Source organism: Protopterus annectens, chromosome 2.part0 (genome assembly GCF_019279795.1).
Source record: "Protopterus annectens isolate FY-2018-M chromosome 2.part0, PAN1.0, whole genome shotgun sequence".
NCBI lineage: Eukaryota > Metazoa > Chordata > Ceratodontiformes > Protopteridae > Protopterus > Protopterus annectens.
Genome location: NC_056728.1, coordinates 747,386,219 through 747,403,496, shown reverse-complemented (window position 1 = coordinate 747,403,496; position 17,278 = coordinate 747,386,219).

Here is a 17,278-nt window from a genome sequence, read left to right as displayed (position 1 = left end):
GAAAAGGAAGGAAAAGAAGTAGTAGGAAGTTAACCAAGGAGAACTAGCAGAGCTGCCAGGTGAAATCAATCAGAATCAGTCAATTACACAGACAGTACACTAGCCCAGCCCAGCCCAGCACTTAAAACTCTGCAAACAACATTCCCCCATGTTTTTCGCAGAAACACTGCAACACTGCAGTCAACAAAGAGAAGTGAAAACTTAAAAAGCTTAAACTGAGACATAAAAATGTTAGGGGCTGCCATTGCTGTTATAAGACAACATGTGCAAGATGCTGAGGGTGGTGCCATTGCGAATGCTGCTGAGCAACCCACAGTGAGGAGACGGAGATGAGTGTACAGACCCAGGGTAACCTAACAGGGGCTACATGAGCTGGAGATAGTGGAGTGCTATAGAGTGGACAGAGAGCTCCTGCAGCAAATTGTTGAGCTGTGCAGGCCATGCCTCACACACAGAACCAACAGAGGGGAACCCATCCCAGTGGAAACCAAGGTATGTGTTGGCCTAAGAATACTAGCAACAGGTACCTACCAGAGACCAACTGGTGATATGATGGGGATTTCACAGGCATCAGCATCAAGGGTACCGCACCAGTTCCTGAATGCCATGTCAGCACATGACGGTGATCATGTATATTTCCCCAATTCCCGTGAGGTATTGGCCAGCAATATGCATCTCTTCCAGCAAATAGTGGAATACCCTGAGGTAGTGGGTGCAATTGACTGCACGCACATACACATCAAAGCAGCAGCTGGTGAGCGGGGTAGGGCCTATATCATCCGCAAGGGCTTCCACTCCATCAACTGCCAGGTCGTATGTGATGCCCAGGGCATAATACTGAATGTGTGTGCTGGCTGCCCTGGAAGCTACCACGATTCCCATATCTGGCATCTGTCGCAGCTGTACCAGACATTTGCCAATGGGGACATCCCTGATGGTTACCTAGTGGGGGATGCTGGATACGCACTGGAGCCTTGGCTGATGACACCCATCAGAAATGCACACACACCTGAACAAGAACTCCATAATGAGGCACACCCCTACACACGAAATGTAATCAAGCATGTGTTTGGGATGCTCAAGTCACGGTTCCGGTGCCTGGACACATCTGGTGGAGCCTTGCAGTACTCACCAACTACATGTACCCAAATTGTCATGGTATGTGCCATGCTGCACAATATGATCCTGTGAAAACAGCTGCAGCAGGAACAGCATGGGGCAGGGCCAAACAGCCCCCCACCATTGCCAAGGCCTGCACAGGCACAGCATGACTCAGAGGAAGGAACAACCTGAGCCTGCCCCAGTAGGCAGAAGGAGGCGTGCCCAGTATGCCTTGTCCTTGGCAAAGAGTCAACACATAGCACATACACTGGCTCAGTAGGAACCCTCAAAATTATACCTCTCTCTGACTCGCACATAAAATAAAAGGGATGCCTAACTTGACACTACCTGTTTCCAAACATGTGTAGGGAGTGTAGTATGTGCATCTGACATAGGCAGCCCTGCAGCATCACCTGAGGCATGATTGACATGTTTTAAGCAATATAAAGCAGTGCTAAGCAGCTTTCACCAATATCTAGTATATGTAAACAAAATTGCTCGTGCAATGTTGGGCAAGGTCAGGGAAAGTTGAGCAAAGTCAGTTAAACATGCTCATATCTGCTTTACTGTTCCTTAAGCAGTCTGGTCTGGACAGCATGAAAATAAAAAGCAGTGACAGGGCTTGAACCCAGGATACTGCGCACTATAGTCCCAGTACTGAACCACTAAGCCATGATAGCATTTCAGTGGCAAAGACACAGCAGGACAATTGTACACTAATGCAAATACAAAGCAATGCTGTATCATGCCCCTAAAGAGGCAAATGGGTAACCTCCCACACACGCCTATGCAGTCAGAGAACATCAGGCCAGGCGGTGTGATGTGGGTTGTGTAGGCTATGAAGTCACAAGCTAATATACGTGACATTGGACACTAAGATCTGTAGTACAGTAGTATGCCTCAAGCCAGTATGATAGGCAACAGTACAGACTGAAATGCTGTCCTGTACATAGCAGTGCCGGCATAGCAAATGTGTATAAGTGTCAGGTGAAACCCACATCCTATGTACACCCACAGTAACAATCCAGTGTGCCCACGGGTAGAAATGTACAAAGAATAGCTGTCCCCTCTGTATGTAGAAATGTTGATAAGTCTATGCAAAGTGTCTCATGGAAGCCCTGCAGGCACAACATGATCCCTGTTGATTTATGACACAAAGGTGAGCCCTGCTGTAAAAATACAACTTGATTTACCATACACATATAGTATAAATGTGTATACTGTGCGTGCTCACACACTCCAACAAATGTAGTGGATTTCATTCAGCATCACACTGAAAGGTCATACTGGGCATGCTCACATACTTAGGCTAAATACGGATGTGATAATAAGGGATCTATGGTCAAATGTGGATAGTCATCTCTACTTCCAGAAACACATTCACAAAGTGGTCGGAAAATCATGCTATGTGTTCACACAAACTGCCAAGGTCTGTGCATGTAGGTCAAAGGAGGTTGCCACTACTCAGCAGTCATCAGACTTGTCAGAGAGTACCACAACACACTTGCGATGAATCTGGGCACGTTCAGCAGCTAGAAAGACCAATGAAGTACCTTAACAAGAGGATTACTGGCCTCAAATAGTTGCCCCATGCAACAAGACTGAATGTAACCCAATCTGTACTCTGTTGCATACTGTCTACTCAGGAGATCTCTGCCCAACAGACAGGTCCATGTCATGGTTACACTCATATCTGTTCTGAGTTACAGCTCAATGGCACTAAATGTACAGAGACAACTGATATTGCCAACATCCTGGCAGATAGGATCAGTGTTAACTTTACCCCCCTCTCACCCATGAAAGAGCACATCTCTATAATGGAAGACTGCAAAGTTGCTGTCATCATGGCTGCACAGGTAAAAACACTCTCCAAAGCCAGTATCACAGCAGCCATGGGACTAGATAACTTCCCAGGCTGTGTAGTATCTACTTCCCTGAAGAAAACATTAACATGGAAGGTCTGTGGCTACTGAAGTTTCCAGAGGACTGCAAACTAGGAGCCATCATTGTAAACACTAAAGATGTGGACATCCTACAAAAGGGCCTCACTGAGACAGATGGCTATTGTCAAAGCCATGGGCTTTAGCTCAATGCCAAAAGGTGCATTATCATCACCTTTGTTAAAAACTCTGTAGCCAAGAACTACAACATAGGTGGTAGTATACTTCACACTGTAAGTGTGACAAGAGACCCTGAGTCACAGGTGGACAGTGGATACAACTGTGATACGCACATTCCCACAGTAATCAGGAAACCCTCTTATGTGGCACACCTCATCACAAAATGTGTCTCATGAAGAATAGAAGAGGACATTGTTCCCCTCTACTCACCACTCACTAGAACTATAAAAGAGTACAACGCCACTGTTGATATGTACCTCACAAGACAACTACAACAACTGGAAAGCCAGGAGCAATACCTCACAAAGAGCATTAGTGCCCTGAAATACATGCCATACACAGACCATCGCAAAATGCTCCATCCGTACTCCCTTGCATATCGCCTACTCAGAGGTGCTCACTGCCTAACATACAAAGCTATGTCAAACATAAAGCTGTTGGATATGCTCCACGTAAAACACTCACAATCACTCTGACCTTTGGACCCAAAACCACGAGTGAAATACAAAAGGCAGGGGTGTACCCATTTACCTTATGGATATCCACACCTTCAGGTTACTGGCACAGCATGAGGCCTTGGAGACCATGCAAGTGCAACTAACATTGGGCAAAGCTGCCCATCTGATTGTAGCCTGCTACAGATCATGTACCTTGTCTCAGGAACCTCACTCAGTATTCCAGAGAACAATGGCAAATATAAAGGTCCTATCAAAAACCATTATATGAGGAGATTACAACTACCCAAACATTGAGTGGGTGAATTACTCATATACAACGTCCTTTGCCCAATGTGTCCTAGAGTTAAAAACTCTAACACCCTGGAACAGCTGGTCACCATGCCCACTAGAGGTGACAATATACTGGACATGATCATCACCAACATGGGGTACCAGTGTTCCACAACAGAGATAAACCCCTTGCTGGTAATATCAGATCATTAAGTAATCATACTGGACATCCACATCCCCCCCCCACCCAGTCAATGAAACCACTGTGAAGACATTTGCAAAAGCAAACTGCACACTTCCCAAGACCAAAGTGGAACGTTCCAAAGACCTCTTGCTATAGGATGATGGTATACAATTTGCAGAATCATTTACAAGTGCATCCTATGAGCATCTACAGGGATGCATGGAATGAGACATCACAAATAAAACCAAGATGCACTCCTCCAAAAATAGGACAACAAGCAGGTGGTTGTAGTCCATAAATAAGCTAGGCAAGAGAAGGAGGAAACGAACACATGATATATCCAACTTCACTAAAGGAAAGACATCACTGATCATTATCAGGAAGAAACAATGATCACTCATAAAATAATCCAAGGACAGTTTCTAAAGACAAATAGTCAAGGAATGTAAGAATAACAACCACAAAGCCTTTGGTAGCTATACCAGACATGTAGGTGTCAACTTCCAAATATGCTGTCAGCTACTGAAAAAAGGAATGAAATACACCAAATCAACTTTCATTGCCCAAATCCAGGGGGACAAGTTCAGTGTAAACCCCCCCATCACCCCCAAAAAGGACTGTGCCCATCACAGAAGGATGCAGAGACCCAGACATCATGGACATGCAACATAGCATCAATGTGACTGTATGTTGTCCCAGGCTGCGTCTTACACTAGGCCCATAAGGAACTACAACCTCACCTACATTCACTGTCCAGACTCAAGCATACCACAGGCTATGTACCCACAGAATGGCATACACTAACAGTCATCCAGCTCCACAAAGGGTGTGCCAAAACAGAACCTGGAAACCATTGCCCAATATGTCTACTCAGTCGGGTCTACAGAGCTATTGAGCAAATTGTCAAGGAACCCATACACTGAGACATTGGAGGATCTCCAGACACTGGACTCTACACAGCTTCGCCTTGTTAAAGGCAGAGCCTGGCTCCCAAACCTAGTTGACTTATTTAAAACAGTTACCAAGAACATAGATGGAGGTGAAAGTAGTCCACACAGCCCACCTGGACCTCACTAAGGGCTTACTACACCATTCCCCACTCTGTCATCATGGACAAGTGTACCAGCTTGAACATTAACAGCTATGTCACAGGATGGGTGGCCAAGTGGCTCACAGATCAAACACAAATGGTCATAGTTGTGGGTGCCATGTCCAGCTCTAAGCCAGAAACAAATGGCATCCCACAGGTCTTGGTCCTGGGACCCCACCTGTTCAGTAGATACTGCTCAGAGGTACAGGCAAGCACGGGAGGTGTATGGCTGAACAGGTTTGCAGATGAATGGTAACTGTGGTCCATAATTGACTGTACAGCTGACACAGACTTTCTCCAGAAGTGTCTTATAGAGACAGATACCTGGTGTCAAAACAATGCCCTCAAGCTGAATGGCAAAGAATGCATAGTCATCCCCTTTGGGTAAAACAAAGTGCACACAAATTACCACATTGGTGGTAATCCAGCATGTACGGAGAAAGTCATTATGACCCTGGGGACACAGGTAGATAGTAAACTCACCTTTGATGATCACATGGCCAAAGTGTTTAGACATTCCTTCAATGTAGCCCATCTAATGTCACCTAATGCAACCCACTTCGTATAGTCTGATGATGTCACCATCCTACAAATATACCTGTAGAAAGGACAGCTCCAAGTAATGTGTATAGGGTGTCATGTTAATGTGTACTTCTGTAGTATCATGAAGTAGTTAAGTAGGGGTTTGAATCCTGCACTGGACAACTGTGTGTTTGTGTGTGGTCTCTTTGGGAAGGAGCAACCTTTTAGGAGAGTAGTAAGAGACCTTAAAAGCAGTAAACTAACCTTTGTCAAGGCTGATGATGTCATCACCCTACAAATATACCTGAGGAAAAGATAACTCCCAGTAATGTGTATAGTGCGTCATGTTAATGCATACTCTTGTAGTATCACGAAGTAGTTAGGTAGGGGTTTGAATCCTGCACTGAACAGCTGTGTTTGTGCGTGGTCTCCTTGGGAAGGAACAACCTTTTAGGAGAGTAGTAAAACACCTCAAAAGTGGTAAACTAACCTTTGTCAAGTCTGATGATGTCACCATCCTACAAATATACCTGAGGAAAAGAGAGCTTCCAATAATGTGTATAGCTCATCGTGTTAATGCGTATTCCTCCACTGTCATGAATAGTTAGGTAGGGGTTTGAATCCTGCACTTAGTGAGTGTGTGTGTGCTGTATGTGTGTGACACTGTTGGTCAATGTGGGTTTTGCTTTTACTACTGTATGACATATCAGTATGCATTGCACATGTGAGCTAGCTGTGTGGCAAATACATACACATACATGTTACCTCAATGATTGCATGTGTGGGAACCCTGCTTTCTCCAAGAACACAGCTGTCATCTTTGCCAGACTGTGCTGCTGCTTCCAAGACCTTGGGTCACATCTGTATGCTTGTGACAAGCCCAGCCACTGCAGTGATCCCTGGCCTAGGTCATCTGTGTCACACAAACTCATTACGGTTCCTATTGGAATGTGTGAGTGAGGGTTTATGGCCGAGGTATATGTCGCTGTATATGTCTGTCACTGATGACTATTCATAACAGGTGTAGAACAACCTTTGTAGATATGCATGTAGACCCCTTATTGCTTATGTGATCCACCGAGGGATTTCAAAATACCTTTAGAAATGTGATTAACAAAGGTGAGATGACGTAACACTTGGTTGCATGTATACATCGGTACCTGTTCATGATGTTGGCGGCTAATACCTATGTGGTACTGTGGGGATAATATGTTCCGTAAAGGTGGATGACTATGCTTAGTTTGGCTTATAGCTTTACAGCATGGGTTTGACAACAGGCATCTGTCTGTATGATACCCTTGTGGAGGATGTGTGTGTGTCATCTGGAGAATGCATTATAGCCCACAGTATGCATTACCAGATGTGGACGGATATATCCCTACTGTGATTGCTTGTACCTAGGAGAGCTATATGCCAAACAGGAGTGGTGTCAGTAATGGGTGCAGGTGAATACCAGTGGTTACTGGCATAGTATAGTACCTGAAGGATCCGAATGTTGCTGTGTGTCCTACATCTGTGTGTCGGTTGTCAAGACATCATCTAATGATTGGTTATGGTCAGGCTGTTGAAGTGATGTATACTACCAGAATGCAAAACAATGACAGATAGTAACAGTATCACCCACAGCACAGTGCAAACCATGTCATACACACATGTGTAGTCAGGTTCCGAAATGTGTGTAGTACAATGCATACTGGCCACCAATAGAAACTATGGAGTGTTACTGTGTAATACAGAGCATGTCACCCTGCCCATGTGTCCACTATGCATGTACATGCAAACAGTGCACCTCCACCATGTTCACAAATGTACACCTGCAAATCTGTGCTACACACATCCCACACATACTGTCCACTCTCTAACACATGCTGCCAATACTGCACACATCAGCCAAGTGGCAAGTGGCCGGACAATACACAATTGGAACCAACACTGGTGTAAACAACATTACAATGACAATCATAGCTTTAATGCATGATGCCTGCTCAGCTACACCTTCAAGCATATCATTACATTCTACTGCTGAAAACATGCTAACATTACTATACTGCTATAAAGACATCTGTGCATCAGCTCCATGGTAGCCTGTTCCTGCATCGATGTTACAGATGACAGGAGGTGGCACAGGTTTCATCATATGCACAGGGTGTGCTGTTGGTTTGCCAGAGGCCTACAGTGAGCCATCCAATCGACATGTATGTGTGTGCGTGTGTGTGAGGGGCAAGAATACTGGTATGGGCCAATGTTGATGTAATGTGTGTGGGTATGTGTTAGCCCTAGGTGTCTGGAGTATGTGTGTGTGTCTGCATGCACACAGTTCCACCGTGTGGCTGCCATATACGGGTATTTGTGGGACAGCCACAGACTGTACCTGTGAGGCTTTACAGATCACCGTCTCTGGCCACGGATACAGTACCTGTGCCTGGCAGGGGTGCTACTGACACTGTCAGGTACTAAGCCAGACTGGGTACTATCCCCAGAGGTGGATGGATGTACACTGGACACAGGTCCCTGCTGGGACTGTCCAGAGCCACGTGCATGTGGTCTTCTAGGATGTTCTATGGACAGCCCACCCCTAACATTGCTGGGGCTGGTACTGGCACTACAGGAGCAGCTGTGGCTTGAGGGACATCCGCGGCAACTGCCAGCTGCTGATGTTGCTGGCATACATCCATGTCAACGACTCAACCATCCCGCACTGTCCTGACACATGGACATGACATTGCGGAGGATATCTAATGTCTCTCCCAAATGTCTATCAGTGACCTCGGTGTAATGACGGATGGCACCTGCTAGGTCATGGATACTGTCAATGATGGTGGTGTTATGTGTCCTCTGTGCCCTTAGTCCCTGTCTGGTGTACTGTTCCATACACGCCTGTGCCTCCATGACAGCCTGGAACATGGGTGAATTTGTCAGACCTGTGGCACGTCTGCCTGTGGCATGATGAGCAGCAGTGCTCATACGAGAACCCCTGGACATCTGTCTATGTGGTACCCTTCCAGACATCTGGGTATGGCTGCTGTGTCAGGATGCATGTGCCATGGATACCACACTGTTCTGGCCAATGCCAACTGTACGCTGTCCCTCAGCTAAGAGCATTGGTGATGAATGTATTGACAATATGACTGTATGCATGGATGGGGTGGACAGTTGTGTACTGTTGATTGGTGGCCCAACGACAGACCCTGGCAAACATGCTTGTGCCTCAACACACCTATCATCAGTATCACTGTTTTGCTCAGTGACATCAGTTTCCCTGCTGCAGTGAACCAGCCCAAAGTCAGCACCTGTGACAGGAAGACAGGAAACACACTTTACGACCTGTACATGATGTTGGCACACATGCACACATGAACACATGGACACATGAACACGTGCACACATGAACACATGAACACTTGCACACATGAACACATGCACACATGCACACATGAACACATGCACACATGCACACATGCACACAAATGCACTCCTCACTAAAGCACACACACACACACACACATACACACCACCAGCAATCCTGAACATACTCAATAGTGGGTGATGATGGGGTACAGTATCACAAGGCAGTTATATCACATGTGTCAGCATGCAGGACGTGTGTTTCCCAACAGCATGCAGTGTGGGTGTTGACAGCCCTTGCCAATAACACTATACATGTCTTTGATGCATGTGTGTTGTTGTTCAGTGATTGGCCTCTCCCTGGAAAGCAATGTGTACATGGACACGACAGTGCTGTGCAAGTATTATAAGCTCTGAAATGTCCTGTACACCATCTCTCACAGGTATACATACCATGGCTAGATGTGTATCTGTGTGTCACATAGATATCCATTTCTGATTAGAACGTCTGTGTCGTCAGCAGATAGTTGTGACACAGGATTAGCACATGAATGCTATGTATACACACAGGATGAGTGGTGCATGTTTACCTGATGGAATACCATTGCTCAACATGGCCATTGTACAGTGGTTATGGTGAGAGTAGGACATATTGTGGGCATGCCAGTGCCAGACATGACATAGCATGCTAAAACACAACTGCAACATTAAACATCACACAGACACAGTGTGTGTCATGTGACCTATACACTCAATAGCATTACAAGACATATATGTGTCACTTTGTACAAATGGTGATTGCTATGCATATTGTGTATAGATGCCTATGTTTGCACACACACAACATTGAGGTGCATAGCAGGTAATGCTATGTGTAGTACTGTGGTCACTGTAACTGGATGGGGTGTACTACCATGAGCCATCATCATGCAGCATCATGTGGTCACTCAAGGCTACTAATGTGTGCCAGACCGGCACATACCATGCTGCACTGGAACTGCAGTACCATGGCTACATTCACCATTTCACAACCAGTTGTTACATGGGTTTGTAAGGTGCACAATAGGGGGCATTGCCTACCATGAATGTGTTATGTGTCGAAGAGTGTCGCACAGCCACATGTGAGGCATCTACCCCTCAGGTATATTATGTGTGCTGTGTGGATGACGTGTGGGATACTGTAGTGTGACCTTACAGTGGGCATCTGAATACGCCATGTGTAGCATGTTAACGTGTACTGCGTATGACAAAGTTGTGTATGTTGTGTGCATGGGTATCGACTCTGCCTATCCAATGTCCACATCAGTGTTGCCACAATTATGTGGAATGCTCTGTGTATTGTATGTGTTTTAGGCAGCTACCCACATTACTGGGATGTGCATAGTCTCACAGCAAACATGCACAGCATGCATTATGCATATGTGTGTTACGTATACATGGCTTACACCTCACCTATGACATGCACATTTAATTAGCAGTATTAAAGGTAGAACACACTCACCAGCATGGGTTGGCTGCCTTGCTGTCACACCAGATGGACCTACAAGGATATGAGATGCTTTGTCAGTGGCAACAACTGTGGCATTGCTACTGTGTGTTTGCAATCGTACAGTCATACAACGGTTGACAGTCACAGGCCTAGAGATTGTATTCCTAATTATTACTATTACACAACACTAGGCACCACATCATCTAACTACACAGTACACATCTCACATAAGCATGCTCTAACAATAGAGGTAACAGTAGTCTACAGCTATGCCATGTTACCTGCATGCTCCATGTCAGCTTGCTGGGTGGCTCCGGCCTCCATGATGACACACGTTAGTTGTTGGGGTTGTTGTTAGCCAGGAGCCACCTGGCTCAGGAGCAGCTCCTCCATGGATGGCTACCCCCCCCTCCTGTGGCAAGCTGCTGTCTGTGGATATCAGATGCATGCTGCCGGACATGTCTAATTAAATCACTGCAGTGATGGCATACCTGCTCATATGTCTGGTTATGCATGCCTATGTCATTTACCCTATGGACAAGCTCTTGCCACAGCACAGTCCGCTCATGCTGGTCCTGGCTGGTTCTGGAGAACAGCAGGGCATACTGCTGCACCAGGCTGGATGTGATAACCTCTTCCTCTGCTGTGCTATAGGCGGGATTATGATGGTGGGACATAACCCTGGAAGACAATGAAACAATACGTGTGAGCAGGTCATGTGGCACACGTAACTTTCTAATGTACAGATATTAATTAACTGCCATATATAGCAACCTATTGGCTGTCAGAAGATGCACACTTTCAATAGCACGTCAGTTCTCAACCCACAACTGCCTGACAGTACCTGGCACACTCTATATATCAAACCACGTTTTGCACAGCAACAAAGTTACAACAGTATATAATACTATACAACAGTACATGACACACTGTATGCGACACAATGCACAACCTAGCCACAGGAGGTATATATCATGCTAATGCATCATGAAAAGTGTAATCCATTGCAATGATTGTAAAGTCCAGTGACAGTATTACCAGTATACCACACTAGTCGTTGATGGCAGACCCCTGCCTAACATATGTGCACATTCATGAATATAGGTGGCATACTGCTGTACTAGACTATACATGTTGCTAGATACGCAGTTATATCCTGTAACACACATATGACCGAGGCCATGGTATAAGCATACACACACACACACACACATCAGACATACATACCAGACACATAGGTATGGCAACTCAGGTGACCTTTACCTGTGTACCTTACAGTACTGTGTTTCAGTAGTTACGAGACCTTATGCCTGAGGTTTGTAATCTGTGAGGACTACAGGGAACACACGAAACAGTGGTTCCAATAAATGTGGATGTACACCATACTGTGCTGTTTAGGCATACAGCTTCAGGTAGTACTACAGTTCATTCAGGAGTTGGATTCACCAGCAGTAACACTCAATGAGCATACATGTACTGCTTTAGCCTACAATGGGCACCCCAGTCAACAACAAGGGACTACGTCAGACTGTATGGCATACTGCGTTTTCAGCCTAGCAATTGTATACACATCTTTTGCTGGGATCACAGCTAGGACACATAATACCATGACAGAAACAGTTTCCCACTAAGCTATCACACATAAACTGAACTCTAACACATTCATCAACACATTCACCATCACACTCAGTCAACCTCACATAGCAATTATTGCAACAAGTACATGTGGGTGTGTATAACTTCATAGGTAGGTAAGAGGCTATTGGCCCTAGGGCCTATAGAAGCCTAGCCATATGCTACCCTGGCCTTTGACACACAGGTCATTGCATTTCACGTGGCCCTGTCAAGCAGAAACACAGAGGTGATTGCCTGGGTGTATTCACTATCTCCCATACAATCTTCAGGATTATTTATGATGACTGCTAATTAGGAGCTTTGTTTGCTATGGAAAGTTAGTTTGTTCCAGAGTATGGGATGTCTCTAAGATGGGAATATATCTCTCCAGCATGTGCTGTTTATTGTGGTCAAAAGGTTTGGGTCCCTAGACCATGTAGCTCATAGAGATTGTGATCTGTTTACATGCAGCATGTCCAACAGCTGTGGGTTTGACATAGCTTAGTATGTTAGGCAGAGGTCACCTCTGTGTAGGCGGTATGCGACACAGTGTAGTTGTGGGTTTGTGAGATGGTTTGCATAGGGCATCTGTTTGAGGCTGGTATTACTCTTTGTGAGGTATGTCTTTGTCGTTTCCAGTTGCTGTAGATGTCTCATGAGCTACATACCACATGGGGCATTGTACTCTATAATGGGCTTTATGTGTGATGAATAGAGGGGAACACTGACCTATATTTCCCTGGATGACACACCTTTTGTGATGAGGTGTGCCAGGTAGACAGATTACATGACTAGTGTGGCACTGTGATTATCAAAGGGGAGTCTACTGTCCACCTGTGTCCCATGGTCTCTTATCACACATTCGGTGTTAAGTAGACTACCACCTATGTGGTAGTTCATGGGTACAGAGTTTTTGCCAGAAGGGATGCCAATGCAGTTTCAACATTGAGCTTGAGTCCATGGCTTTGTCAACAGGCATCTGTCGCAGTAAATATGACCCTGTCTCTCTCTCTATCTCTCTCTCTATATATATATATATATATATATATATATATATATATATATATATATACACACACATAAATATAGACATACATTGGTGTACATAGAGATATACATATAGGCACATATACGGTCCACCTTTCATGGTGGGAATATCAATTATGAGAAGGTTGCGAGGTATACTGTTATGTAATTATATTGCACAGTGTTGTGCGGAATGCATTGAAGGTGTTCTTAGCACATGTAGCTTTAGCAGGCCTCACTGGCTGCAACACTGCAAACCTGACAATTCATACACACAGCATTTAACCACCACATGTCATATACCAGCACTGTATGCTGTCTTGTTTGCCACACACCCTACAACCTACATAGAAGTATGCACATAACAACCTTCAACAACATATATATGTCCACCCTTCACAAACAGTTGCAGTATGTCCCTTGCTCTATGCACATGTACAGATGCTAATATATCTGACACAGACAGATCTCTCCGTATGTGTGTGCCATACACACACAAGGTCCACACTGTTGTAAGTCCATGGACCTCACGGCTGACCTGTTGGGCCTTGCTGCAACATGAACAGGTGTCACATGTGAGCACATAGTAATATTAGAGGGTGTATATATAGCTGCAAATGCTAGATTTGCATACTAGCCTGGTACAGCTGTTGCAATGCTAAGCTACACGTTAATATGACTATCATGCATTTTTTACTCTGTCACATCCATGTTTATATAACTGTATGCACTACTCCCCCAAACAGCCATTTTACACACTACTGTACAGAACAGGGATAACATGGATCAGATATTTGACATTTAATGCTGAACTACATATGTCACAGTCATATCCCACTGCACACAGCTACACACTGATTTCTCCATGGCAGTAGTTATGCAGGGCATCTGTGCATAGATACATACTGCTGCCACATATGGATGATTCAAAGTATGTAGAGTACTCTTCCAAAACATCTACTACATGCCAGTACACACATATCAGTTACATAACTTTCCTTTGTATGCATTTGTATTATTACGTTCCGTGTGTAGTAATTTTTTTTTATTTATATCTAATTTTTTTTTTAAATTTATTTATTTTTTATCTTGATTTTTTTTGCTGTTGCTGTGGCTATTGCTGTTGTTGTTGCCGGTGTCTGTCTGTCTGTCTGTGTGTGTCTCTGTGTCTCTCTTGCTCTCTCTCTCTCTCTCTCTCTCTCTCTCTCTCTCCCCGTGGCTGCAATGAAATGATTGCATGTGTGGACAGAAAGTGCAGCCTGCTTTTAGAGGTATCTGCACATGTGCATGTGATGGCCTCTGCACCAATTGGTGGCCACCATTTGGTAATTGCATGCAGCCTGCTGTGTGGTAATTGCAGTACTCACTGTCATAGCAACCCAATGCTATAAATTGCTAGGTCAGGTAGGTGTAGGCCTTTCAGCTTTCCAAAGTGGGGCCCATGCTTGTTTGCTGTGGACACCGTAGTGTAAGTCAGAAGGTTGGTATACTTCTTATATCTGAAGCTAGGGGTGTAGCCAGTCATTTGAATGTTGTACTCAGACCTGAATGTTGCCACTTTCAGTACACAGTTGACAGTGTAGAACTGTACTCACCCCTACAAATCCTAACACAAGATACATGGGAGTATTTAGTTTCTTTTCCACTTATACAATTAGCTGCCATACATACGTAGCTATTGAGATGTTTTCATTTGGCACATGAACTGCTTGGGAACTGCTATACTGTGGATATTAATGTACTCACTTCTGCACAGTTTGTGCTTTTTATTTTGTTGACATTATCACAGGATGCTCATGAAAACTGGACAATTCCAGTACTGAGTATGCCTACCTACATCCTTGCTGTACCTTGAACACAGTGGTAATTTGTACATTTGGGTGGGACACTGTGTGGGGGCTGTGGAGTGCTGCTGTAAAATTATTTCCTGCTAGAATGTGTGGTTCTGTTATCACAGTCATGTAATGCAATTCCACAACAGCTGCTGGTAAAGTTCCACAGAACAGGTTTTGTGTTATGGCATTCCTATCTTTCCTTGACATTCACACATTCTGATGCATGATATATATATATTTCAGCAACAACCTACTATATATCTACTGTGGCCTAGTGGTACTTCATGCAGTCTAGTGTGTCCAAGGTCTGGGGATTCGTGACTGACAGTGGTGTTTTATTTTGCTGCAGCGCAGAACAAGGCCCCTCATATGCAGGGTGACTAAGGCACTTTTAAGCAGTTGTAAGCGTGTTTGTGTGGGTTTGAACGATGCTTAGCAATACTTAGCTAAGCGCACACATGTGCACACTCACGCAAGCCCACTAACTACTGCATAAAAGTGCTTACTCCCGCTAACCCCCACGCTAATTTCTTTGAAAGAAAAGAAAATGGAGTGATACGAAAGTGGTGAAAAAGGGGTACAAAGAGGGTAAGACAGTAGGGAAAACGGATGTGCAGGACGGGTGTAGGGAAGGTCCATAGCTGCGCATTTCTTTAACAGCAACAGCTGTAATTTGGAGGGAAATTTGAAACCTTCCACCCCTGAGAAAGGGGTGGGGACAGCGAAGTATGTTGTACTGCAAATTAAATTACAGTTTCTGTGTCCAGTGGACATTTGTGCAAAATGGGCAGCTATGTATGGGGCGTATTTTTTTTGTGGGAGCAGATTGCTCATTTTTTTTTTTTACAGGTGAGAGTGGAATGTGGGGTAGGGGAAGTAGGTATATTTGGGGAGGTAGGTTGGGAGATAAACAGACAAGACAAACAAGATGCATACAGGGGCAGAATATGACACATGGGGGGGTGAGCACCATTGATGGGGAAGGATGTTTGGAAATCGCAAGCCCATGAGCCCACAGATGGCAACAGTGGAACTGACATCCCCACCCATGGGCAGTCACCACTGCACCTTCACAGCCCAGAGGGTGGCTGTGCTGGGGGCTGTGTAGGAGGGGCAGGCTCACCCATGAGTCACGCCACTCTCGCCTCAAGCTGGCATAGAGGATCAGCGACTGAACACTGGATCTCCCTACGCACCACAGCCTGGACCGTTCGGAGGGTGATAGGTGGCCCTCCTCCGGCCATGCTTGCACGGGGGGATGAGCCCCATCCCCTACAGCACTTCCACCCAAAGGTGGCACAGAGCCAATGGAGGAGGAGGTCCCGGGCTGGGCACCAGACTTGCTGGGACCGGCCTTCCCATACGTTCTATGTTTAGGAGGATTTAATGACATTATGGTTTGGTAACAGCCAACAGCATTCCAAATTAGTTGTAACAGCATGCAGTAATATTCCCATTAACCCAACACACCAGAGTTCCAACAGTTGAACAGCAAGCATAACAAATGCATATATAGAACAACAGTGGACATTCCAACAGCATGCAGGATTGATTGGTGGCAACAGGCCACCAAGATTGTGGTGTTTGAACAGGGCACATGCATCAAAGTAAATGCAGATATTTATAAAACAATAGGACATATGTCCCAACAAATGTTTTGAGATTAGACATACCCATTGAGGTGTGGAATTGCATTGTTTATGCACATACAGTAGGTTGTAAAAAGATACCTCCATTAACATCTTATATGTACTTATAGTTTACACTACATTCCTATTGACTGCAGGTGTATATCCCCTACATGCATTATTACACTAGGCAACGTGCATTAAGTTGTGTAATGGGTTTGGCTAGTTCCTTATATACCTGACCTGTATCTGACATACTAACTGTCCAGGATACAGATGTTACTGCTATGTATTTATATATTTTATTTATATTTATATATCTACATATCTGGATGTGTTCACGTGACATTATCAGTTATATTTCCACAGCCCCCTACATTTCTATCAGCACACTCACATTTCTGGGGAGCATATTAACAAGCTACTCGTGTGCCAGATTTACCTATGCATGCCAGCCATTAACCAACAGTTGAGGACTTTATATATGCTTCACAGCTACTGGCACTCCCTTCATCCACTTTATATGGGCCTGCCCAACTGTGGGTTGACAGCGCTTAATACAACAGTACTATTTATATAATGCAAGACTACAACAA